Below are 25,694 nucleotides of genomic sequence, written 5' to 3'. Positions count from 1 at the left end.
GAATTAAAAACAGCTGGAACATTTTCACAAATTTGATTAGACTAACTTATCACTTTGTCTAAAGGCAATTGCATGCTAGTTTTCTCAAAGGAGTTCTGTTTACTTTGGATGCTTAAAAGCTCTTGTGCAATGCTGTGCTGAAAACAGCTATATCAAAATGCAGCCAATTCAATAAACTTGCCTCCATCTCTATGTATTATTAGTTGCTGTTCGACTCAGACGACTGAATGAGGTTCACCCCAAGAGGGAAAAAAAAAAAATAAAACGGAGGAAAAAGCCACATCAAATGTGAAAAATGACTTCAGCATTGGAGAAATATATAAATAAAGGCTTAAACATCTTAGCATTTGTGAATAATGTATGTGGTCCTTTCTCATAGCCAGGGGCAAAATATATTATTATACCTACAGATCAACTAGTCAGATAATAAGTTAGGATGTAAAGGGAGCTCAAGAGGCCTGCAGAGAATATGCACCATTGTCTTTAAAGTATGCATTTTGACATACTTTGAAGACGTAAAAGAGTCAAGTGCAAAATACTACTTAAACTTTCTCTTTAACGCTTTTTCTCTTAATTTACCATGCAATATCACATTACAAGCACCAACAAATAGTAACTCATAACAGAAGTGGAAAGAAAATGTTATGTGATGTATGGTGTACGCCCACCACCGCATGTGACAGTGGTGGTAATGTCGGGGTCAGTTGCATCATGGCAACATCATGATAAATGAAAATAAATACAGGACATTCCAGGCAGCAACCTACTTAAAACTGGGGTACAGGTCAACCTTCCAGCTGAAAAACAATGTTAAGATACAGCCAGAATCACAACAGAATACTTTATATCATATTATAACTATGCCAGTCAAAGTCCAGACCTAGATCCAAGTCAAGAATCTGTGGCTTGGCTTAAAACTGGATGGCTCTTCAGCCAATCTAACAAAACTTGAGCTCTTCTGCAAGGCTGAAATGGGTAAATATTTTAGTGTCTTGATGTACACAGATATATTCTGAGAGACTTGCAGCTTTAATTTGGTGAAAGGTGGATCCTCAGAGTATTCGTATTATTTGGAAATAGTTTTGAGAATGACGTTTCATTTTCCTTCCACATTATAAACTACTTCTCTTTGTTTATCTCATCAAATCACAACAAAAATTGTGTTGTTGTTGCAACCTGACAAAATGTCAAAAGGCTTAAAGGGTATTAATATTTTTGCAAGGCACTCTTGCTGTTGCCCCAATAGTCAGAATAGACTGTAGTGCCAAGAGTGCCACAGAGGCTCATGTAATCCCTCAGTTGAAGAAAGGCATCTGATCTTAAGCTTATCTTTCCACACTAGCCTAAAGTGATATTTACAACCTAGTTACACACACAAGCACACAAGCTTCAATAGTATTCAACAGGATAGCAAAATCTGTAGGAAAATCCAGTAAACTAAACACTCCAAACTAAACAACGGGTAACCAAGCAACGGATCCAAGTAATGTTGTCATGTGAGTTAAAGCTAAAACATGTCAGCCTGAAGAGTAGAGCTTTAAACAAGAAACAAAAGTTATAATAAATGTGATATTAAGGGTTCATTACCAGTACAGATCAATTTTATTTGACTAATTAGTCTTTCTCTAACATATAAAGCAAGTGAATGACCTTCCATACCAGGTACAAGTAGCTTGCATCTATTGCAATTCCATAAACAAAGAACAAACTGGACCATACATTGGTTCTGGGCAGAAAAATTAAATCAAACCTTACTAAGGACTGAGAAAGGAAAGAAAACCACAAATTACCGGAAACAAAGATTTCTGGATTTAAAGGATTTTTCCCCCAAATAGTTATTTAATGTCTTCCCTAAAGTAAATAATCCATGTCAAAAGTAAACACTTTGATACAGATTCTGCCTCCATGCTTCCTGTTGGTGATCATGACCTTTGCATGGGATCAGTTTGCACACAGTCATAGCAGATGACATGGTATAAATCACTGCAGAAGTTATCCAAACCCGTCTAATAAACACATTGTGTCAAGATGTAAGCAAGAACCATCACTCTAACCCCCCTGTGCCATTGAGTTATATTTCTACAAAATCTTAAAAACACATACAGTGTAAAACCAAATACCCTGGTAAATGTATCTGTTTGAATTATTAAAATTATGCATAGTCCAATGTTGTAGTGGACACAGCAAACATATAAAATAAGTTGTTTTTGTTCAGATGAGAGCACTTTATCACCTAGATACAAGATGCTCTATGTGGAGGAAAACTAACACTGCACATCACCCGGAACTCATCGTCCCCATTGGGGAATATGGTGGTAGCAGTGTCATAAGAAGCTGGGCTTATTGAAAATATGGCTAAAGCTAAACACTGTCTTGGAAGAGAACCTGATATATATCTATGTGCTGGCAAGGCCCATTCAAAGTATAGACCTAAATGCAATTGAGAACTTTTGGCAGGACTTGAAAGTTGAGCTGGTCCCCCAAAAGATTTGTGGCTGTAGTTGCAGTATAACACTGTTCTACAAGTATTGAGTAAGGAAGTTTGAATACATTGGCACACCATACTTTTCAGACTATGGTTTTTAAAATTTACAAAACCACGATTCGCTTTCTTGTACTTCACAAGGCAGTGCTTGTTTTAGTGTGTCACACACATATGCAATACAATGCAGTGAAGATTGCTGTTGTAATCTGAAAAGAAATATGTAAATGTTTTAGGGTGGGGGTAGGCTGAATAATTTTGCACGGCATTTCACATGGTACTTTCCTTTGAATAAGTCTGAGACCCTTTGAGATAGAATTTTATGAACTCTACATCTCTATTTTTACCCTTTCACTCCAGAACCATAGCATCCTTACTCTACAAACTGACATAGTTCTTTCTTAATTTATTCACATCGTCTGGTCAAGAAAACAGCATTGCAATTGTATAAGTGTCCCTGTCAAATTCAGACACAAAAGTATGGGGGTAAAGAGTTGCATCTCAGCCAAAAGATAGCTTTTCAGCATTTACAAGGCAAAAGAAGTAGCTGTTGTTTAACAGAGCAATGACATTGGATGTGCAAGCATTTGCTAATCAGAAATATATATCAAACTATTGGCACAGACAATACAATACATTGTCCAATGATTAAGTCAACTGAAAATGTGATCTGATGGTAAAGAAAGAAAGAAACAATAATAGTTCTAGTCAAGTTTCAACAAGAGATTTGAACAAAAAGGACAGTGAATGTTAAAGAACTGATTGATTAGTGACTAACAAATACAACTCTGAAGTTAGAATACACAGAAATAAAGGAGTTTGTTTTTATTTAGCTTTTTTTTACATTGAAACCACACTTTTTGTTGTTTTTGCTGCAAATCTTGAAATTAATGTGCACAGTTTGGCACCAATCATGAGGAATTCCACAGCTAACTGAAGCCACATTTGACTCTGCATGCATGTGACGTGCAAAGGGAGAATGAGGGGGAAATGTAGCACACAGAAGCCAGAGATTTAAAGAACCTATTTCCCTCAAATAAATAAATAAAAAAGCAAAAGGGAGAACAAAAAGGGTTCTGGGAAGAGGTTAAGAAAGTAGGATGCTATGTGTCAGATTTTATTTCACACACTGATGTTTGATTTCAAAAGTGTGACGGAGAATGAGAAGATGCAATTTGATTGAAAAGAAAGTTTCCCAACAGTCACTCTGTCTAGTATCATCCGTTAAAATGTCCTGGGACCGGCTCTCTGGCGATAAAAATGTGATGTTTGTTTATTTGGAAATGTGATGTTCCAGACATTACTCAGAGCTGCTGTCACATTGTTTCTTATCTTACCACATATGTCTATGGACCTATTTTGTTTCACATAAGTCTACACATGAAGGAATGATAGCAATGAAGCACACTTTGTAACTTTCCACTTAATAACCTGGCAACTTTAGGCTGAAAATGCAATAGTTTATAAATAATTTAAAATTGCCCCTAAGTGGTCCAACAATTATTTGCTGACGTATTCATAAAACAGAAGAGGGTGGCCTCTTGGAGTCATTTCAAGCAATTGGCAAGACTGGTCAAGTGAATCTTCATCAGTGAAGACAGAGCCTCTGCAGAGCGTATAATTATGTCAATATAAATTCATTGATAGTAGATTTGCACTGCATCTCTATATTTTTAGCAAGGTGTGGTATCAATTGCATCTCTATACAGCATTGCTCACGCAAAAGAGGTTTTTTTACATGTCAAAAAAATGTGGGCAGTGGTGTTTAGACAGAGATCAAACTGCATATGTGCCAGAGTCACAGTGGAGCAATATTGATTTAAAGCCGCATTTCTTCATCTGGTATCAGAATACAAGGCTGATAAACAAAAGAGTTATGTCGCTTTAAGTTCAAAGGAGAATGACTAAGCTTCTTTTCATCAGATGATAAAAAAATAGATTTAATGAGGGTCAGAAATAATCAGAAATTAGCTTAAACATATTCATGACTAAGTATAGATCAAGAGACCGGGTTTAGGGGGTGGACCTTTAAAAAAGAGGAGAAAAGAATAAATTAAAACTAGTAAATAAAGATGGAGGGAAGGATATTCAGCAATGTGAGAGGTTAAAGGACACTGACTGCAGCAGCTGGACGCTTCGTATTACACTGCATCGCTGGCTGACAAGGATATCATCTATAAATGACCTGAGTTGCCCTTTTAGATGGTTAGGAGCATTGAGGAAAGTTTAGATGGGGGGGAGCACAGCCTGTGAGAGACGTTCAACTGATAGAGGCTAGACATAAGCAGGAAATATCCTGGGCGCGTAACGTTAACGGCGTGGCTTACGGGCGTGTTTTTAATAGCGTAAATTTACACCAGACGCTGCAAAGTACACTCCACAGCTGTGTGTTTCTGCGCAGAGAAGAACCTTTGCCACATGGAACAAGCGCCAAATACAAGGCGGGCCTCGGCTTTCCTTCTGCTAGTTGATGAAGTGTTGTGAGAGGAAAGGCAGAGCGCCCGGCAAGGCAACTTTTACCACCTTGTGGCCGAACTGAGACTCGACTATTATTTTGGGATACTTTCGGAAGTGAACTTTGACACAGGATGTTGTATTCCCATTCATTCCCTGCCAAAGAGGAGCGTATACACATCTGAAATTAGAACATCAATCTAATTTAGGCGTCGCGTAGCATAAATATGCGTGTGGTACGCACATATTATGCTTCTAGTGTAAATTTATTCACCGATTAAAATGAAAAGCTAACCTAAGCGTAGGACGCACATATGGTGCTTTGCTGCACGTACGCGCTGCAACGTGTCTGGTATATTTCCTCGTTTAGAGTGATGGGACACAAACAATAGTAATTAGTAGAAGATGGTGAGAGGCAGGGATTTGTGTCAGTTACTGAGATGTAGGAAAAGTACAAACCAGAGATAAAACAGTAGAAATAAGGGCAGAAAGTAGGAAGGAGAAGAGTGGATTCCTCACATTTTATAGGACTGCTGCTGCTGCTGCTACTCCTGCTGCTACGATGCTATCTTGACACTTCTCATAGCTGTTTATCTTTTTTTTCCCAATTTCCACCTATTCTTCGTTTTTATTTCTCTGTTCTAGGCTTTTTCTCTGTACACATATCTCTTCCCATCGGAAATCTTCTCATCATCTTCCAAGTAGCCCTCTCCATATCATGTGACATAAACTTGGTGAACTTGCCTTTTTTTGAAAGTATTTGTCCTCATTTTGTTTAGCTATACCATCTCGCCCTCCCCTCTACCTCTCCTTCACGCTGTCTCCAGACTGTTTCTTGTTCACACAGCACCTTACGCTGCAGTATCACCGTAATGTGCTGCAAGGTCATCATCGCCACAGCAACGGGATAAACCATGCTCACAGCAAGGACAGAGTGGTTAATGGTGTCAGTTCCACCCTCATGGTACAGCCATATGGTCAAAACCGCTTGAAAGAAGCTGTCTCTAAATGATGCTGTGCCATCAATGCAACCTTTAATGAGTCTACGGCATTCAGCTTTAATGGCGCAGTGGTAATGGATAATGCTTGTGGGATGCAGTTGTTGAGGTTAAGGAGCAACATATACATTTTATTTTAAGATGTTGAAGCAAAAGACCCATTTTCTAAACTGTGTGAAGACATAGTTGGCCGCCTATTGCGCGATAACCATGTTGTACCATTCCTTCCATTTGGTAGCTCTAAATTTGGCATGAATAGTCGATCACTGTATAATCCAGTCAATTTTTGTTTCAATACAGAAGCCTCTAACAGTGCTGGTCATTGACTTTTTTCCATGTACAGTCTCTTTCATCCATTCTTGATTTCACATTATATCAAGAGCACACTTAATGGGTGTAAAAACAGACAGGTGAAATGGAAGCTAAAGATTTGCTTGAATCATTTATTTTTTTCCTATATTCTATCATCCTTGGCAAATACAATTTATTCTATCCAAGATTTTAAAAAAACTATTTAAAACAATGTTTTATCTAAAATATTTTTTTATGTTGTTAACCTTAAGGGGATAATTCAGATTTCCTAAAGTGAGGTAATCAGTAATATTTACTTTATCTGTAGTAGACCCGCCCTATGGATATGACCTAGTAGGAAATTAAATAGGTCATTTCATTGGTCAGTGGCTAACAAACTGGTTGACATACAATTGTTGTTTGTTGATATAACCCATTCTTAACAACTGAAACTGGGAATGGCAATATCATTGGGCTATATTGCTAAGTGGGTAAAGGGTCAAAGTCTCACAAAAGACTCGCCTTACCTTTGGTGCTGTTTTGTTCAGTTGAATAACATCCATGTTTCTATGTAAAGGCAACTTGGTTGAACCTGCCAGCTGTATCAATCTATCAGACCAGCTTTGACTATATAAATATGTATTCCTTTCTTACTCCCCAGGATAAAAATAACCTTACTTTTTAGCTCAGTTTTCACTTGTCCATTGAATAGCTGGCAGCCTGACAGAATAGAAAAATGTACGTTCCTGTGCCATCCAGAACTTATAGCTGTTTGAAATGGTCTTGGCAAACTCACAATCTGCCAAACCGCTAAATTAGTTGATGAGGGGAAATGATGCAACGTCAGTCTGACTTGCTTGTTAGTTTCCACAACTTACAGATGTTTCCAAAAGTCTCATGGTCAAACATCAGCAACTTTCTTGATGACAATTACATGGTATATTAGTGCAGAATTAAAAAAAAGCTCCCAGCTCCTTTGTCTCCCCTTTTTTTAATCGCATGAACTCATACCTTTTGTGCATGCTCTCCTCGAGCTCCAAGGAACTCAGAGCGGAGCAAGATGGAGTAGGTGTTGCTTTTCACGGACTCACAAAGATGGTCTGGAACCCAAGGGAGGTGTCCAGGGGGCATTCAGAACAAAAGTCCAAGCCACCTCAGCTGCTTGCAATCTCCTGCTCTTTTCTCCCCTCATCCGTAAAAATTAGATCAATTAGAAATGTATAATGCAATTAGTCCTATTCATATCATATAAATTAAAATTTAATTTCATGCAATCCACTTCAATCCAAGGTAATAGTCTATGCACTAAAATCTAGCTGAAAGTCTCAGTGAAAAGTTATCAAACTCAGGAAGTCCAGCTGATTGAATAAAATTGTTGACTATGCAGCAATCCCTCTTGCTGAGCAGCACACCACTGAATTAGGTGTTCAGATTGACCACTTATTTATACTTATTTGCCAAAGAAATTTGCAATAAAGATGTTGTTCGGTTTGTATGTATTTTCCAAGGAATGTACAGCTAAAGAAAAGATGTTGAAAGCATAGCTCAGTTGGCCCGTTTGAAGTGGGTTATGTTCAGCTCAAACCACAGTTTAATGAGAACAGCTTTCCATCTTTCACTTTTGAAACATTTCCACCTTGTTCAAACAGAAGACAAAATCCTCTTTTCTACATCTTTTCAATTACATTTTGCAAAAGGGTTACGCATCTTAAAAATTCAGAGACAAAAACAATTTGGAAAGATTTATGAGCAACAGCACAGTGCCCGCATGTTAGAAGGAACCATCTTATTTTTTAAATCTTTTGATTTGGGCTTTAGTTACAGCAATTTAGGCATTGTTTTTTTTTTAAGGTTTTGAAGGGATTTGAGTTTTTGTTGCCTTTAATCTGTCAATCAATTCAGTACCTGTGTGCCTACGACCGTTTGACAAATCAACCGGATTATCTCACACATAAACAAGATTGTAATCTTCATGCTGTGCACGTCATAGTAAGAACAAAGAAAACATCTGTATAACAAGCTTGAAATGTGGCACTAATGCATTAGTTTTTGGTAACAATGCAGGATTGTGCAGAAGTTTCTACATTTCCCCCCTTCCTACTGCGCAGTAAAGTATTTATTTTTGCTGCAACTATACAGCTAATGAGTTAATATCCCTGAGGTGTCAGATTTGCAATATTTACAGAAGAAAGGCACCTAAAGACATGAATGGAAGGTCAGCCAGGGTGTTGCTATTTAAGACGCAACCATGTTAGCATGTGTGCAACCGCACACCCATTTCTCATGTGGTCTTTCGTCGCATGTCACACATACAGACACACACACACACACACACACACACACACACACACACACACACACACACACACATAAACAAACTCAATCTATGCCTTCCTCCTTCAGCAATAAGACAAACAGAAGGCAGGACAGACGACAAATGCAGTCAAGTGGCACGTGTGCAATCTGTTGTCTGCACTGTGATATCAGCACAACTGTTTAAAGAGCCTCTTGTGCACACTGAAACAGAAAGGGGGGGAGGGGGTGGCATTTATGTATAAGGTGAACAAGAGACTCAAGAGCACACAAATGTGTTCTTCTGTCTTCACCGCAGTATGGCTACCTGGCTGTTGTGATGCCACCACGGCGTAGTGCGGCGCCAGCAAAGGTGTCACTGAGTTCATGGACATAAACCATGCCAATGCTAGACTAGTCTGCTGCTCTCAGGAATAGCAATTGAGGAGGTGAGTCCATGAGTATATGTGTGTGTTTAAAGAGTGTGGGTGGGAAAATTGAAAAAGATTGGGAAACAGCTAAAAAAAAAAAGAAGGAGGATTCACAGAGACTGAAAGACAGATCGATGGACGGACAGGCAGGCTCTGGAGAAAAGACAGTTGCTGATAGATGTCCTGAGGATATAGAACCATAGCAGGTAGCAGGGAGTGAAAAAGCCCTCACTTTGGAAGAAAAAAAAAAATCCCTCTGGTTTGATTTCACCACATTGGCATGTGGCATTTCAAGCACAAGGGCCATTATTACTCATGAAAAATTGCAAACAGTAACACACACACACACACGTTTACGCACACAGGCATGCAGAAAGCCCTTTTAAGGTTAGCTCTGTCACTCCTACTCTGACACTAAAGCACATTTTAACTTGGACAGGCATGCATGCAGCCATGAATAAGGAAATTGTGTAAACAATGAGTCGAAAGACAGTGACAGGCAGATGGACAGTCAGGTAGACTGGTGTGTAGGCACAAGTGGCGTGCCCTGTGAAAAACAGAGTGGTGAATAATGAGATGGAAGCACAGACTGACAGTCAGAAACTGAGAGGTTTCAGGCCAGAGAGCATACATCGAGATAGGAATATTTTCTAAGAGATTAGAGCATTTGAAAATCTCTGGCAGGGGGTGACTCATTAACAGCGAGGTGTTTGCGGATTAGATACTAAAGGGTTGAGATGTTTCCCAGCCATTTAAGCTCAATAAGTGAAATACATTGAAGCCGATAATTTTTTGTCATGGTGGGAATTTTTCACATTCCGAAGTCTGGAATTTTAGATCCAATCAGGAAATACCAAAGAAGTGGATGTTCCCCAAAAGAAAACATCTCCAGCTTCCCAAATCTCTCTTTCTCACACACAGACACACAAACGCACACAAGTGCAGAGAATCACTTACTCATCGTCGGAACAGCATTGGGCACAACGGGGGGATAATCTGTACTCTTCAGTCATCTATGACCAGTGATTCAGTTTGACACCTTAATCTGTGGAAATCACAGAGGACTCCTCCATGGGGCAAACGGTATTTACTACAGATTATACCTTCCACTGGTGTGCATTAGTCCCGTAACAGCTTTGCAGACTGCAGGGAAAACAGCAATCATACACCACTGACTAACTCCCCGTGACTTTGCCACTCAACAAATGGCCTCGTAGGACTCCCAAAAAACCCATCTGGGTGAGTGGTTGTCATTCTGATGCTTTAAACCTCCCCATTGAATTTCCTGATTGAGGACATTCTCCTAATATAGCCTTGATCAAAGAATCCACCCTGTTATCTTTATCCTTGATAATTGAATAACTCAAATCAGGCTAGAATTAAACTTGTTCCATGGTACATATGAACTGCTGTCCTTTACTCAAGCACAGGACTAATTTGTATTTGTCAGGCAACCCAGCAAATGCTGAGGACTGCAGGGAAACTGCATTGTTTTACTTTAAGGGAATAGTTAAGTTAGAGAATAAAACAAGAATGGAGATATCCAAGAAATGAGGAACAATTTAGTGAAAAAGTATAACACCATATGTAAAGAAGCACAGAGAAAGTGGCTGCTAATTGGAATTGGCCAGTTTTCAACTTGACTGACCTTGGATGGGTGACCCGTCTGTCAGAAATCTCAATTGAATTCAATTTTAATTATATAGCGCCAATTGACAACACAGGCCCTTTACAAAGTCAATCAAATCATAAAGCATGGAGTCATTGACTTGCAGAATTCACTCCTCCTGAAAGAACGTGTGGCCACAGTGAACAGTTGCTTTCATTGTGTTGTTGACCTAGCGGCAATTCGTCATACCAAGTATGCATGTAGCGACAGTGGAGAGGAAAACTACCCTTTAACAGAAAAAAAAACCTCCAGCAGAACCAGAACCAGACTCAGTGTTAACGGCCATATGCTTCAACAGTTTTTTTCCCCAATCAGTGAATGCACCATTCCTAAGCGATGACAGGTATCTCCTTGAAGTAAATGTTGTTGCAGATAAAAGTAGACATAAAGCTTGCTATTTTCAGGACTTCACAAATTGAAATATAAAAATGAAGTCAGACGAAGCACAGATATGTAAGAATTCATTTATAAAAGGGAATATTTGCTATGTCAAGTCTTGCCTTTATCCATGCAGGCTTCAAGTGAGCAAGAGAAAGCAAGACATCAGCAGATAACAGGAAGGCAGAATGAAGTGTACCCCGCCTCTTGCCCAATGAATGCTGGACATACGTTTTGCTGTTTTATTCTTGTTTTATTCTCATGAGCTTTAAAATTGTGTCTGTGATGGAACCTTTTGAATTTTACAGTTACAGTAACGATCTACTTGATCTCAGAAGAAATGCATAGTTTTTAGAATCCTAGCTGATTCTGCCACATTATTCACTAATATATGATGCTAAAGGCATTTCAAAATGTAAATGCCTTATTCATTTTTTTCTTTGTTTCGAAGTAATAAAATCTTGATCAGATCATGATTAGATTGTTCTCTCATACACACACACAGCAGCCGTGTTTCCATCGTTAGTTTATGCTCATTTTGAAGTATTGCATTAAAAAAGTTGATATAAATGGCAAAATTCAAAATAACTTCTTCAATTTTGCAAAACATTTTTTTTCAAGTTTTTAGGCTCACTTGAGGAGGTTTTTGGATTTTGCAGAAAAAAAAAAAAAGTGCAAAAAGCGAGATGGAAAAACCTTGCAGAATAATATCTGACGTAGCTAAAATTTACATTACCTGACTGATCAGCTGTTTCCGCTGTCTTCCCAGATATTCCTATAACACACTGAACACGCATAAATGCATTTCTTTCTCTATGTCTTCAGACTACAAGTAACTTTGCCAGTACAAGTTGACATAATAAAAATATTACAACTTGCCAGATAGCAACACATTCCTGAAAACATCTCTTATTTTTCTAGATGTGTGGTTTATGCTAGTTTACAGCCTTTACTTCCTGTTTATTACAGGCAGGCGCAACGTAGACTTCTGAACAAATTACGCTATGCGTCGCCTTGTTAATGCGCTCCAAACACGCCTGATTTGCATTTTCTTTTTTGCGTCTTTTTAAAATTTTGCTCGAATGGCAACTGGATGGAAACATGGCTAGAGTGATGTCGCCTCTTCTCTCATAAATAATCAATGACTGCTCCCACCATCTGACAATGTTAATCCGATTCCTGTATCTTATCACATTCTATCTCACAGAATTTGCCAAAAATTATGATCTTTTTATTTTCCAGCCAAAGTCGTGATGTGAGATTGAGTCTGTCTTTCCGCTTGCTATCCTATACTCCAATGACCTTGTGCATCTGCCTACCCTGATCTGCAGTGTAGAATGTTTCTAGAAAGAGAGAGAGAGAGAGAGAGAGAAAGAGAGAGAGAGAAAGAGAGATGCATGCTGAATGAACCATAATGAACCCCTAAGACAAAGAGGACAGTAAGCTGCAGAGAGACAAAGGTGAGGATTTGTGAAAATGCCAAGCAATGAAACAGAGAGAGAAGTGTTGAGATTAGCGGCAGAGATGGATGTGTACACAAAAACAACAGATATGACACAGATAAAAAGCAGAGCGTAATGCATCTGTTTGATAAGTAAAAACAAGTGTGGAACCACACTAATAGATGTTGTTGCAAAAATGATCTGACTAGAAAGAATACTTGTGCTTCTGACAACATGCATGATGTGGTCGTGTGGGTGGCCTACCCACACGACTACATCAACACTCAAACATGATGTCTTTTTTGATCAAATGTAAGTCGAGCTCAGTCTCTATAACAGAGCTGAAAACTTCAACTTCAGTTGCTCCTCTCACAGCATAAGAATCCACACCTCTAAGCAATGGGGCTTTTACCTTGTCAGCAGACAGTTCAAGTTTCAAAACCAAGCTTAGCAACTGGCCAACAGCGTGGGCTTTTCATTTAGTAGCTGATCATCTGCCGTTACCCTCTAACATAGGATTTCTGGATCAATGTTTCTCTGCTCTGTCTTCTCTAACCCCCTGTCAGTCGAGGCAGATGATGGTTCACACTGAGCCTGGTTCTGCTGAAGGTAAAGGGGAGTTTTCCTCTCTACTGTCGCTTCATACATGCTCAGTATGAGGGATTGCTGCAAAGCTATTAACAATGCAGACGACTGTCCACTGTGGCTCTACGCTCTTTCAGGAGGAGTGAATGCTGCTTGTCAAGACTGTTGGGTTTCCTTAGATAGGAAACATGTTGACCAATATGTATAATTTCAATGAATTTGACTTTGGAAAGTGCCTTGAGATGACGTGTGTTGTGAATTGGTTCTATATAAATGAAATTTAATTAAATTGATTACTCTCTTACAGTTAATGCCAACCTAATGTACACCCCAGGAAGGTTTAGGTGCAAATTAATCTTTCAATTTGACACAAATATTGTTTTTTTTTTCCCTGACAAGAAGTAATATTAATGTTTAGGAGTAGTCTAATCAGAATCCTGACTTGTATCTGATAAATAATCTGTGGTGAGTACTAAAGATTAGACTGAGAGAAACGCTTGTATTTATTTTAATTTAAACTTCCATGAAATATGTCTGACAGTAAAACCAGATACAATCAAATCGGATTACAAAATTAAAAGAAAATGCACGAGTACACAAAAAGCAGGTGGCAATCGACTGATTAATTATTGCCAACTTTAATACTTCCACCAAGTATTCTTGAAGCATTTTAAATATTTCATAAAGGACCGTTCATTCCATTCTTGTTCAAGTGATACTATGAATTTGGAACATGATCAGCCCATTACATAAATTGTCCATTATCTTTCAGAATAAATGCCCATACTTGAGTGTCTTCTCACATAACCCAAGTTCATTATAGTGATGCTTGTACCACTAAGCAACTGTTCGTTTGCTATTTTCACCAAAATACATAAATTTTGATAACAGGCATTGCACAGAGCTTCGTTTAAAAACTAATGTTACATTTTTTCCACTGATGTGATATTTTATTTGCTACGTTAATACGGGCTTAGAAAGTTTCCTTGTCACCTCAGAAACCCAAAATGAGCTCCCTTTTCAATAATTTTCAGTAATGCGCCTTGAGTGGCTGACATACAATCGAGCTGGACAGTGGAGATTGTATGTACATACATGGTCTGGCTATCTGAGGAACATTTGAAGCTTTGTGAAAGCCTGTGGGAAAGTGGATGGTTGAAATATACCTCAGTTCAGTTCTGATTAGAGAACCTCTGGCCAACTTCTGCACTGTGCAATTACCATATTTTCCAGTGGCTCATAAACACTGATCACTTGTCTAAATAAACTGACAGTGAGAAAATGCTCCCATCTTTCGGAAGCACAACTGGGTTGTTTCTTTGTTTTGTTTTACTGTATATACGACCATGAACCACAACGCCGTTTACAGCTATTCTCTTGTAGTAATTTACCACAGAGTTTAAGGCAACCTATCTCACCGTGTGGAGAGCAGCTTGGTCCCTACTTGCTGATATGTTGGTGTCCTTATCTCATTTCGCTGCAGAGATCTTTAACTGCAAATGTGTTTGTCAATAATACTTTTGATAAACAAGGGAAAGCACGTGACAATGGCATACATTTCCATATTGTGGCACACCTTGACTACTTTTTACTTGTTTCAGGAGGTACCCATTAAAATCTTAAAACATGAAGGCTGAACGAGCCCACAGAGGACCCCAGTGTACAAAACGTTTGCTCAAATGCAGCAATGAATGAACATTGAATGTTGTGTGCTCTTTCCCATACAGTGACTGCACACCTCCCATTAAACCTACATGTAATGGTACATATTTATATATGTTTTTAATGCTGAATTTCAGTAGATGCCATTTAAGAATAAATATACAAAACATATAAAGACATTTTCTTCTAAAAACATTAATTTTACATACAGAAAACCTAAATATAATGGTATTTTTCACAAATATAAAGTATTTTATTTTAAACAGATATAGCAAAAAATATATACATATATTAACATTTTATTTACTTCCATATAATATACATAGTTTTCAAATGATCTTTGTGAAATTCATTGTATTTTATTGTATAAAACAAAGCCAAAAGTGGCCACTTTCAGTCCTTATATATGTGCAATATATAAAACATAAACGGAAGATTATTAAACGCTTACATTTTTTTAATGTTTTTTCTATTTCATTTCCATATGGAAGGCCTTTGAGCCTCAAAAACGTTAACCCCTTACCCAAGAGAAAATCGTCAGATAACCAATGCTCAAAATGATGATCAACACAATTAAGGGTTTGATGTCTTCCTTTTTTTCTTTCCTCGCTTGTTGATTGAATAAAAAAAAATCTGCCAGTGGTATGGATAATTTTAAGCCTAACTGTAAACTTGCACATTTCTACAATCAGAAAAAAAAATTGGAATTTTGAAACAACCAAAATAGGGAAGTGAGTAAATTCCGCCATCAAGAACAATGGCAAAGATGGTAAGAAAGGTAAAGAAAATCTTCAAAGTTCCCAGTTAGATTATGCAAGTGCTATAAACGATTAATCTAATTTAGAAATGCCAATTATTCTTAATGGTGCTTTGTTTGTAACCTTATTCTGTGGAGTAGTAAACATTCTGCTATACCTTCTGAACGGCATCAGTGAGGAGTTAGTTCTCGAACACCGCACGCCGTTTTTAGGTCCATGATGTCCTTGACCCACATCCTCTGATTAATTCTTAATAAAATAAGCAACAATTTCACAACATCTCTAAAGGGAACCATGTCATTTTATAACTTTACTTCTCTTATTAGAGCCTAAAGCGTGTTCCTTTTCCTTTAAGTAATTGATTTCTGCTTCCTTGTAAGTAAATGTGAAACTTTTATTGTCCTTTTGGTTGTGTGTGGGCTCATGTAGGCTTGTTTGCGTGTTAGATTGAAACAGTCAGCCCGAGTGATGCTGGATTTTGAATCATTTCCTGAGGGCAGCTGAAGTATAAACAAAAGTCTTCTTGGTATTAAAACTGGAGTAGCGCAGTTAGAACGACTCAGTGTGTTTGGGGCTTTTTTTTCATAAGCTCCTCCATATATGAGGCTTTAATGCAATTTACAAAAACACAAAGTGGCTTCTAGAGAAAGTAATGTGTGCTGTTGTGTGACTTTAATGCATGACTGTGCTCCCTGTGCTGCAGAAGCTTACTCGGTTGTGTTTGTCAGCTCAGTTCATCGTTACATTAAAAATCTCCCCAGTCAAACCAGCAATGATTGTAGCTGTAAATTAGTAGAAACAGATGCAAACACACATTTAACTCATTCATCACCCAGCATCCAGATAGTGGATAAAGAAGGCATGACAGAAATGAAGTAAAAAAAAAATAAAAATGTTGAAGTAAGGCAGTTTAACAGAGCTTTGTTTTTTAACTAAGCACAGAACGCTGCGCGCACAAACAGAGTAAAACAGCAAAGACTTACTGTATCTCTGCAAGGACTCATCTGACTGCTGCTGAGGGGAGAATGGAAAGCGAAAACCTCATACTTGCTCCGCGGCAGTCCTCGCTCACTCCCTCTGTCACTGCCCCCTCTCTTCCTTCCCTCCTTTCCCTTTGGTTTCACCCTCTCCTGCCTCTCGTCCTTCCTCCTCCTCCTCCTCTTCCTCCTCCTTCTCCTCCTCCTTCTTTTCCACCTTCACTCCTTCCCACTCCCTCCCTCTCTTGGCAGAGCCTTACTGTATTCAGCAACACCAGTCTCCATATAAGGCAGCCCAGCTAAACATGTCACACATAATTTATCCACAGCAGGCTGCAAGTTCACCTTTCACAGCTCACACTTGGATCGTATGAAAAAAAGAGAAAGGGGGAGGGTTTGAGGGAGGGAAGGGGGGGGAAGTGCTGAAGACTAACTTCGGCCACGTTCCCCCATAATTTCACACTGTGTGAAAGCATGCGTGCTTCTTTGGACGTGTGTGTGTGTTAAATACTGACAATCAGGCCAGGAAAATGCTACTGGAGACCAGAATGCGATTCACCTCCTATGTGGCGTTCCCTGCATCGCTGCCTTCTGTGAATCTTTACAGATGCGGTTTGTAAAAGCTGTCCACCTGCCCGCCCACTTTGTCAGCTCTCTCGCTGCCTGTGCTACGGCCTTTAAAAACCTGACTGACTGAGCCAGGAAAAGAATCTGCAAGAAATATGTCCAGTAAGAGGAGGGGGGGGGGGGGAAAGAAGAGCAAAACCTCTTTGTTTTGTGACTGAAACAGGGAGAAGCTGCAAAGCGAAACTGCAAGAAAAGGTGAGATAAAAATAAAAGTGTCAACAAACAAGACGCCTGCAGAGTGCCTTCCCGGTTGTGTCTGCGAGCATCAGCGCAACTCTCTCTGATGATGTGTCAGTTTCTGCCCAATCAATTGCTTTAGAAATACTTGCCTGCTGACCTCTCCCCCGTCTCTTCCTTTATAACGCATTTGCGGAGAAAGAATAAGTGCCGTAGTAAGACAGCAGTAGCAAAAACTGAAAAAGGCAGAGATTAGCAGAAAAAAAAAAGACGGACTGGGAAGAAAGAAAAAAAAAAGAATGATAGCAGCTCTTGAGTAGTAGTTCTGGCTGGTATTTTCCTCCCTCCTCCACAGCTTCGGTCCACTCACAGGACAGCAAGAGTCACAGCTCTGTTGCCATGGCGTCTAACTCCATCAAACACTACGTCAGGTGCGTGTGCACGCGCGAGCATCTCTGACTGTGCGCCGCTTTGCTGGTTGGGGTGTGTGTACGCGCTGTGTGCCGGGTGGGTGTTGCCAAGTGAGTCAGAGCCACATCACCGGTTGCAATATATCAGGTTTGTTTGGGATTTATCACTACATTGGCTTTTGTTAGCATGAGTTTGTTGTGTGAGAGAGTGTAAGAGTAAGGTGTTGATTGAACAGCAGCCTGCAGCCTGCCCTCAAAAGTACCTGTGATGAATCTCTGTGCAGCTCAGTGTGTTAATGTTTAGCTCCAGCGACTATAAATATTTATTAGCGCGCTCATAGAGCCAGAGCAATGCAACGTGCTTACGTGGAATTTTTTTGATTTTCGACCTGCCATTGTCTTGTGCCCTAAAATGGTCCTGCTGCTGCCTTGCAAGATTGCGTAGAACTTTTAAGAGGATGCTATGTCCCAATTGTGTGCGTGTTGTATTGTGATGATTGAAAATCGAAATATCTGACATAAATTTTTTTTTTTTTTTTTACAGAGAACCGTAAGATTCTTTAAGACTAACTATGGCTTTACACCTTAGAATAAAGATATGAGAAATGTACACACATTAGAGAAGGCACCATACTACCAAAGACATAATACACTGTAAAAACTATAATCCAATAAAGTAAATCAGACCTCTAATTGTGGTTAATCGCATTCAGTACAATCGAACAATGCAACAGCGTTGTTTAGCAATTTATTTGCTATTATTTATCTCATCAGATAAGGTTAATGATTTGATGGTCTAACAAACCCGTTCTGTGCAATAAATCTATTTAATATTTCTGGTAAATTTGGGGTGTTTAATGTTAAAAACGCAATCAAACTTTGATAATGTCATTTTGTTGTGGGTGACAGGCTTTCCTTCCACAGGCGGCCCAATTCAATGCTGACCAGCAGTGTGTGGCAACAGGTGGTCCAGGGGCAGAGATTCTGTTAGTCTGTGCTCTGTAGAGCGAAAAGAAACTTTTTCTCTGACATTTCTCTGGCATCTTAAAGGATTTTTAACTGTACAAAAAGCTTTAACTGTTTTGAAAGCATAACTTTTTAAAAACTAGTTACACTTTGATAATGGTACAAAGCCGTTGCCTCATTTATTTTTCTGTTTTCACAAATAGAGTGAAAAGGTTTTACAAATTCTTTTTTTGAAAAATCTAAGAATCGGTGTTGAGTATTGAAGCTCAAGTTTGACTAGATTCTTTTGTCTAATTCTAAAAGTGCTCTAAAAATGCTCTCGTTTTGTGATTTCACAGATAGAATAACAGTTTGATAAAACATAAACTATTAAAAAAAAAAAGTTCAGCCATATCTTTTTCAGGTTTGAGCTGTATATGTATTTTCAATTTTGAACTCTTTTAAAGTTATGAATTCCTTTACTTTTTTCCTGTCAGTAGGTGCCATATTCTCACAATGTTAACAAGCCGTTTGTAGCACATCTGCCACAGTTTCTCATATGTCCTGAATACCCAAAATGCTTCAAGATAAACTATTTAGCAGTTATTGAGTACTTAGTAGCAGAGTAATATTAGCAAGCCCGATCAAGTATTAAAGTATTTTTAATCAACTTTCTTCAACAGAAAAATTTTAAGCATAGACACAGCAAAGTATAAAGCAATACAAAAACCAGAATCCTACTAGATTGACTATAATTGTCATTTGATCCTGGACAGTTCGGTCTAGATTATTTTCAGGGCTGAAACAGATGCTGAGATAAAACCAATCAATGACCAATTATCAATGAACGGTTTAAGTTGCTTTGGTCAGGATCAGTTAATAATGCTTCATTGTTTTGTTCTTTCATGTCAAACAAAGAAAACATTTTTTTTATGTAACAATACTAATGTGTATAGATAATAGAGTCGATCAGTGGTCATGTCTTTGTTAATTGGTATTATTTGTGTTGTAAAATGTGTAGTTAAGTAAAAGTACTCGCCCCATGACGGGCTTTTAAGTCTAAAGCGAGAGACACAGTAATAAGGTACAGAGGCACAGTGAAAGGTTTTAGTCTTGCAGATAATTGCTGCAATTGCAGATAATTTAATGCACACTAAGGTTCCCCTTCGCTGCTCTGCTGATGTCTGTGTACCACTGAAAGAAACCGAGGACTTTCTCCCTTTTACACGAGTTGGTGTCCCTCGTTTTGCTTATTTCAAAACAAAGACTTGGGCTCCTGAACAGATGTCCCCTGTGTTCCACACCATTAAAGACAGGCATGAGGAAAAATGTTTAGAAAAAGTACAAAGGCAGGGATAGTTAGACAAGGAGATCTGGTTCCATATATCATCCCTGATCCATTCTGCTAAGCAAAGCCAGAGCTCGACTGAGGAGCGAAAGAAGTTCCACCAGGAGAGTTTTACAAATCTCACGGCATGGAAAATTCCAACAGGGAATCCTGGAGTGATCCTGACGGATTTTCAACCTTTACAGCAGGCGAATGCTCTATTTTTGAGTTTCTAATAGTATGCACATTATCGTGTAGGCTGCCTGTGTCTGTAATGTGAACCTGAGCAGCTCTGTGCACTGAAATCCCATATATCCAGGAGCTTCGATGTGTGAGTGTAGTGGAAAATCATGGCCAAGCTAAAGACCAGCAGCAAAATGACTGATGAAATTTCTTCAGAGATGTACTCAATGCAGCTCTGAAAGTTACCCCTTCAATGGAATTGCCATGTTAAAACGGAGGAGTGTGGATTGACTCTCAAGACCAAGTTTGATTAATTAGATCTCAGCCGAGAAATTTATATGATTTTTCTAACAGGGTGTGTTGTTCAAAAACATAAATGACATGCTTCACCTTTTTAGTACCCTATAAAGAAGGGTGAAAAGGCCTGCAATAAATGTATCTTTCGTTGCAGCTGCATTATCTTACAAAGGACATTTCAGAAATGTCCAATATTTAAAGTGAAGAAATAAATAAACAAATAAGTGTTTTCCACAGCATGACTGTGGTTTTAGTCATGTTAAACATGACTAAAACCGAACCATTTTGCCCTTTGATACACTGGCAACCTATCCTGGGTATATCATCCATCTATTTTCCAAACTGCTTAGTCCCTCATGAGGTCGCGGGGGTGCTGGTGCCTATCTCCAGAGACACAGAGACAAAAAGGACAAACAACCATTCATGCACACACTTACACCTAAGGACAAATTAGAGAAGCCAATTAACCTAACAGTCATGGTTTTGGACTGTGGGAGGAAGCCAGAGTACCCGGAGAGAACCCACGCATGCACAGGGAGAATTTGCAAGCTCCATGCAGAAAGACCCAGGGTTGGATTTGAACCCTGAACCTTCCTGCTGCAAGGCAACAGTGCTACCCACTGCTCCACTGTGCAGCCAAGTGAGTATGGATAGATGGATGGGTCTATGGTATAAATACGATTGGCCAGAAGACTTACTATTGCTCTTCAATAGCAAGTCTTCAAAATGGGAAAGACAAGAGAGCAAACTATTTAAGTAAGGCATAGGTGTGCTGATCTTAACAAGTCAGGAATTTACAACGAGATTTTAAAAATTATCTAATTATCCATATAGTCAGAGTGATAATTAAAGAGTTTAAAACAACTTGATCTGTGGCAAGCAAAGCTGAGCAAGGGCTAATGTATATTTTGCCGCCATGCAATGTGAGGCAAATGCTAATGTGAAAACTTTAAAATAATTTTAAAGTCATACCTTAAATGTATCCAATGGGAGAAAAATACATGTTAAGGGACTTTTTTATCAAAATATCTGCTGCCAGAATGAATGGCATCCCTAGCAGTGCGTATAAAATAACTGAGTGACACAATTTATGGTATGCAGTAATTATTTAACTGAAATGTCTATTAGCCACTCCTCAAAATAGGAAATACAGGTGAACATAGCCTTTAAGATATATATGTGTTAATCATCATACATTTAAATGGATACAAGAAATTTGATAATTATCTAATCCTGCCAGGATCGACAGTCAGCGTGATAATAAAATCGGAAACAATCGGAGATGTAAATAACAAACACCCAGGTTTATTTTGCCAGTATGCAAAATGAGAGTGATGGTATGAGAGTTAAAAAACAAACACTTTAAGGCCAGCTAAACATCTTTATTAGAGGAGCAATAACTTTAAAAGGAGTGGTTCTATATTAGGATGACTTTGTATTTATGTACCTGAAAACATGCTGTTTTTTTAACAAAAGGCTATTGATGCAACTGTAATATTTACAAGTGTCTGGTGGAAAATTGTTTTAGTTGAAAACGCCGACAGTGAAGAGAACTCGTGAAAGGTGGATTTCTGCTGGGAAACAGCATAAAGAAGTTATACTCTGTCTGTGCTAACTGGTGAGAGAATCGCAATTCAATAGACATCTTTTATCTGATCTGCATCGGGGATGATTTATCTTGCTTTTTCCCCGACACTAAGGCGGTTTGCACTGTCTAATAAACTGCTTAGTGTAAACAGATTCCCATATCAACGTGAACCAATCTGTAAAAAGATTTGCAACGGAAAGACACAACTGTCTCAAAGCCTCTCTGTCATGTTTTGTAATATGAAACACAGTAAACACGCTGAAGGGAACTCTATTTAAAAGCTGTGTGTATTTTTAAAATGCTGGAGGTTTATCACTTTTAAGATAAAATTGAGTTTAATAAATCTGTAATTTAGAAATCATCTATTTAATTTCTCACTGATCCAGCTTTTAATATTCTGTTGCGGCTCCTCATTACAGCGTTGAAGCACAATTTTATGACACTGTCCCAGGGGAGGGAGGCCAGAAATTTCTTATTTGGGTCCTAGAGTAATAAAAGTCAAGTGTCCCTGCCCTGAGCTGCTGCAATCGCACTTCCCAGCCCGTCTGTGTCTCTGGTGCAACTGATATGGTCGCGAGCCTTAGTGGCAGTTAAAACCACAAAATGACCCATAAAAGAGATGGCGCGCTTTTACCCATTAGCTCACTCTGGCGTCATATGGATGCCTCCAAAAAAAAAAAAAAAAAAAAGGAACAAGGCTATTTTTGCATATGATTCAATGTGGTGGAACCAGCTTCTGCTTCTGTAACTTGATCCAAACAAGCTGCTTTATGAATTCTGCTATGAACGCATTACTTAAAATGTATCACTGAGTCAGACGTGTTTGACTGTAAAAAGCCATACATTTCAGTTTCTACTTGTTTTCACTATCAGCTCCACAAACCTTGTTCCCATCATCACATATCTCACCATTCTCCTAAAAGTTATTCTGCTATCTGAACTGGTCTTATCATTAATACTCATGCAAAACTTACACAGCACATTCAAATTAGACAGCAGTTAAACGGTATATGTGCTGAGAAAGGGAAAAAAAATGCTTAAACCAGATGTAGTGAAAGAAAAGAAAAAAAAAACTGAAACATGAAATCCATGCCAAATATTTTGATCGGCTCTTCTTTCAGAGATTATTGCTTTTCGGCGACAAAAAAAAAGAAGCTGTCTCAAGCAACAGGCGAGGAAGTTGTCAGAATCATAACATGCCAAACATTAATAACACCGTGACATCTGTGTAAAGCTGTATAGAGCCACTCTCTGCTCTTTTCCTCCCACTGAGCGGCAAGAGGCACAAAAAAAGATCATCTTGTATAACGGGCAGCCGTCTGCATGGCCGGTGCAATGTCTCCTTACCTGCCTGCTTCTCTGCGTGCGTTTCTCCTGTGCTCGCTCTGGCCGTATGGGTGTCTGCACGCTCACTTGCACACAGCCCCTCAAACAGGAACTGATGAATTTGCACGACTTTAGCCCTGCAGCGTGCAGTGCATTATGGGTTTCGCTCTCTCCGTCTCTCCTCTTCTCTATTTCCTCTCTCTCTCCCTCTCTCTCTCTCTTTCTGTTGGCAGTGTTAGAGGGGGATGTCCTCACCTCCTGTCTGGAGAGAGGAGGGCAAACTCACACACACACACACACACACACACACACACACACACACGGTCACGCAAGCACGATGCAGAAGAAGAGTCATGATGACGACTGCCGCGGCTTTGGTTACCATGGCAACAGCCTCCCTCCCCCTTCATCTCTTGCTCCTCTGATGTAGTTGAGCCTCTTTTGGAGTGTATTCTGTTTAAATTGGGAAACAGAGTGAAACTAAAAAAAAAAAGGTGTGTGTTTTTTTTTTTTTTGTTTTTTTTTTTCGGAAAACCCCTCTTCTTATATTTCTCTCTACTTGTTGTCTTACTCTGTGTTTCGAGCTAAGCCGAGCAGGAGACAGACTCTTCTGGGCATGATGATAACCAACTGTTGCTTCTTCCTTCTTAGAAAAAGAGAGGGGGTTGTGGAGTAAGAAGGAATTGAAATAGCTACAGCCATTGGGTGTTTTTGTGTGCATACAGATGCATTATCTGTGCTTGTGCAATGGTTACAGGAAGTAGGGTGCAGTTCCTTTTTAATGGTGTCTTTCCTCTTCTTCATATTTTATTCCAGTGTTGTAAGCTTGGACACCTTTGATAACACTCAGATAAGTGGTTACATTACCAAACAAGAAAGCTAACAAGACTCATCAAACATCCTGACAAGGAAGAAGCTGAATGAAACGGATGGTTTATCTTGCATAGATTTACCTCCTCGTGTAACTTCTGGCCACAAGTGATGGTCATGAGAGCAATAGGGAAAGATGCGGGATAAAAACAACTGAAATAATTAAACACTAGGCTCAGCCTTGGAGACAATAGGGGCACTCTAATGCCAGACAGAAGCTTGGTGAAGGAAGCTTGGTGCCGCTGCCCATAAGTAAAAGACTAAGTTGAGGCTGTTCAGGGTTCTTAGAAGTATGCCACCTGGCTGCTTCCCTTTGGAGGATTTAGGCAGGTTTAAGGCAAAAGAGCCCCGGAAGGGAATACATATTGCTTTTGGCACAAACCGTGGGTGGAAGGGTTGGAAAGAAAGGTACGTAAGAGTTAAAGAATTATGCAAAAGGGAATGAGAGTGACTAAGCAACTAAGTTGAGATATCTTTTAGTGTCTCCCTTGGTGACAGAAGAGGTGGGAGGCCGTGGCTGTCCTTCAGGCCATGGAAGCCAGCAACTCACAGCTGAACCTTGCAGAGCAACTTTAAACCCTCAAGTCTCACTCTTCCAACCCTTTTGCCGTGTTTTATATGGTAGTTAGAAGCCCTCTCCCACAGGAAGCTTCCCTTCCTGTGTCTTGCAGTCTCCCACCTTTCTACAGATAGGATCCGACCACGCAACAGTCTTGGCTGGTGCTTTTGTTTATCCCTGTAAGTATACTGTTTAAGAAATACTCAGTTTAGTAACAAATAGATCAAATAAAAAAAAATAAAAATACAGTTTCATGGTGTTCTCGTTCTCCTCAGTTGTTATGGGAACTGCTGGCAACTTGGATTCACTTAAGATTCATTGCTTAAATGGTTTGGAAGAGAAATCAGCCAGAACACTTGGCAAAGCAGACAAAACAGGAACGTGAATAACAATAAAGGCAACCAGTTGGGCTGAGTTCAAGTTTTCCAAATCATTTACAGTTGAGGACACCTAACAAAAAAATCTCACTATACTGTGCTCCCTTGTATGTTTACATTCGAAATATCCCACAATTGGATTTTATTATGTAGTAAATGAGGAGACTTTCCAAACCAGAGTAATGTGCTCATGGAGCTTTTCTGGTTGAAATGACTCATATGGAGGTTTGTTTTTTATTTATTTATTTATATATTTTTGGATGCATAGAACCATAAAGAAAATGTATTTGCATTTTTATTATTTTTATTTTATTCATTTATTTATTTTTTGTTAGAAGACAACAATATTGATTGTTCTGAGCCCTGAATCTGTCTATTAATGACACACAGAAGGCTTTCTTTTTTCATATTATATTAATGTCTGGTTTAACTGTATAAAGGAAAGGATTTGTAAATAAAAGGTTTCTTTGTTTTTCTCAAAGAATTTGAAAACAAAACACAAAGATTCCATAATGGGTTTTTCATCATGTGACAATGTGAGGACAAAAGTTGCAGGATTCTGATTCAAAGGTAATACTACTTTTAGTCA

The 25,694-nt window shown here is 38.9% G+C and overlaps 1 protein-coding gene across 6 annotated transcripts in view; it reads right to left on the bottom strand.

Annotated features, from left to right (window-relative positions):
* LOC105932608 (muscleblind-like protein 1) overlaps nucleotides 1–23,537 on the bottom strand; it is a 93,511-nt gene extending 69,974 nt beyond the window's left edge. For 2 of the 6 annotated variants that reach the window (XM_012871841.3, XM_012871842.3), the window contains exon 1: nucleotides 16,426–16,583. The gene's annotated coding sequence lies outside the window, so the exon portion shown is untranslated. Of the gene's footprint in view, nucleotides 1–16,425; nucleotides 16,584–23,320 lie in introns of those variants that run through there. The other 4 variants (XM_012871843.3, XM_012871845.3, XM_021321115.2 and 1 more) reach the window with 3 other exon arrangements.
* Between the last annotated feature and the right edge of the window lie 2,157 nt (nucleotides 23,538–25,694).

Source organism: Fundulus heteroclitus, chromosome 18, assembly GCF_011125445.2.
Source record: "Fundulus heteroclitus isolate FHET01 chromosome 18, MU-UCD_Fhet_4.1, whole genome shotgun sequence".
Classification (NCBI taxonomy): domain Eukaryota; kingdom Metazoa; phylum Chordata; class Actinopteri; order Cyprinodontiformes; family Fundulidae; genus Fundulus; species Fundulus heteroclitus.
This window is presented reverse-complemented; position numbering and strand designations above follow the sequence as displayed.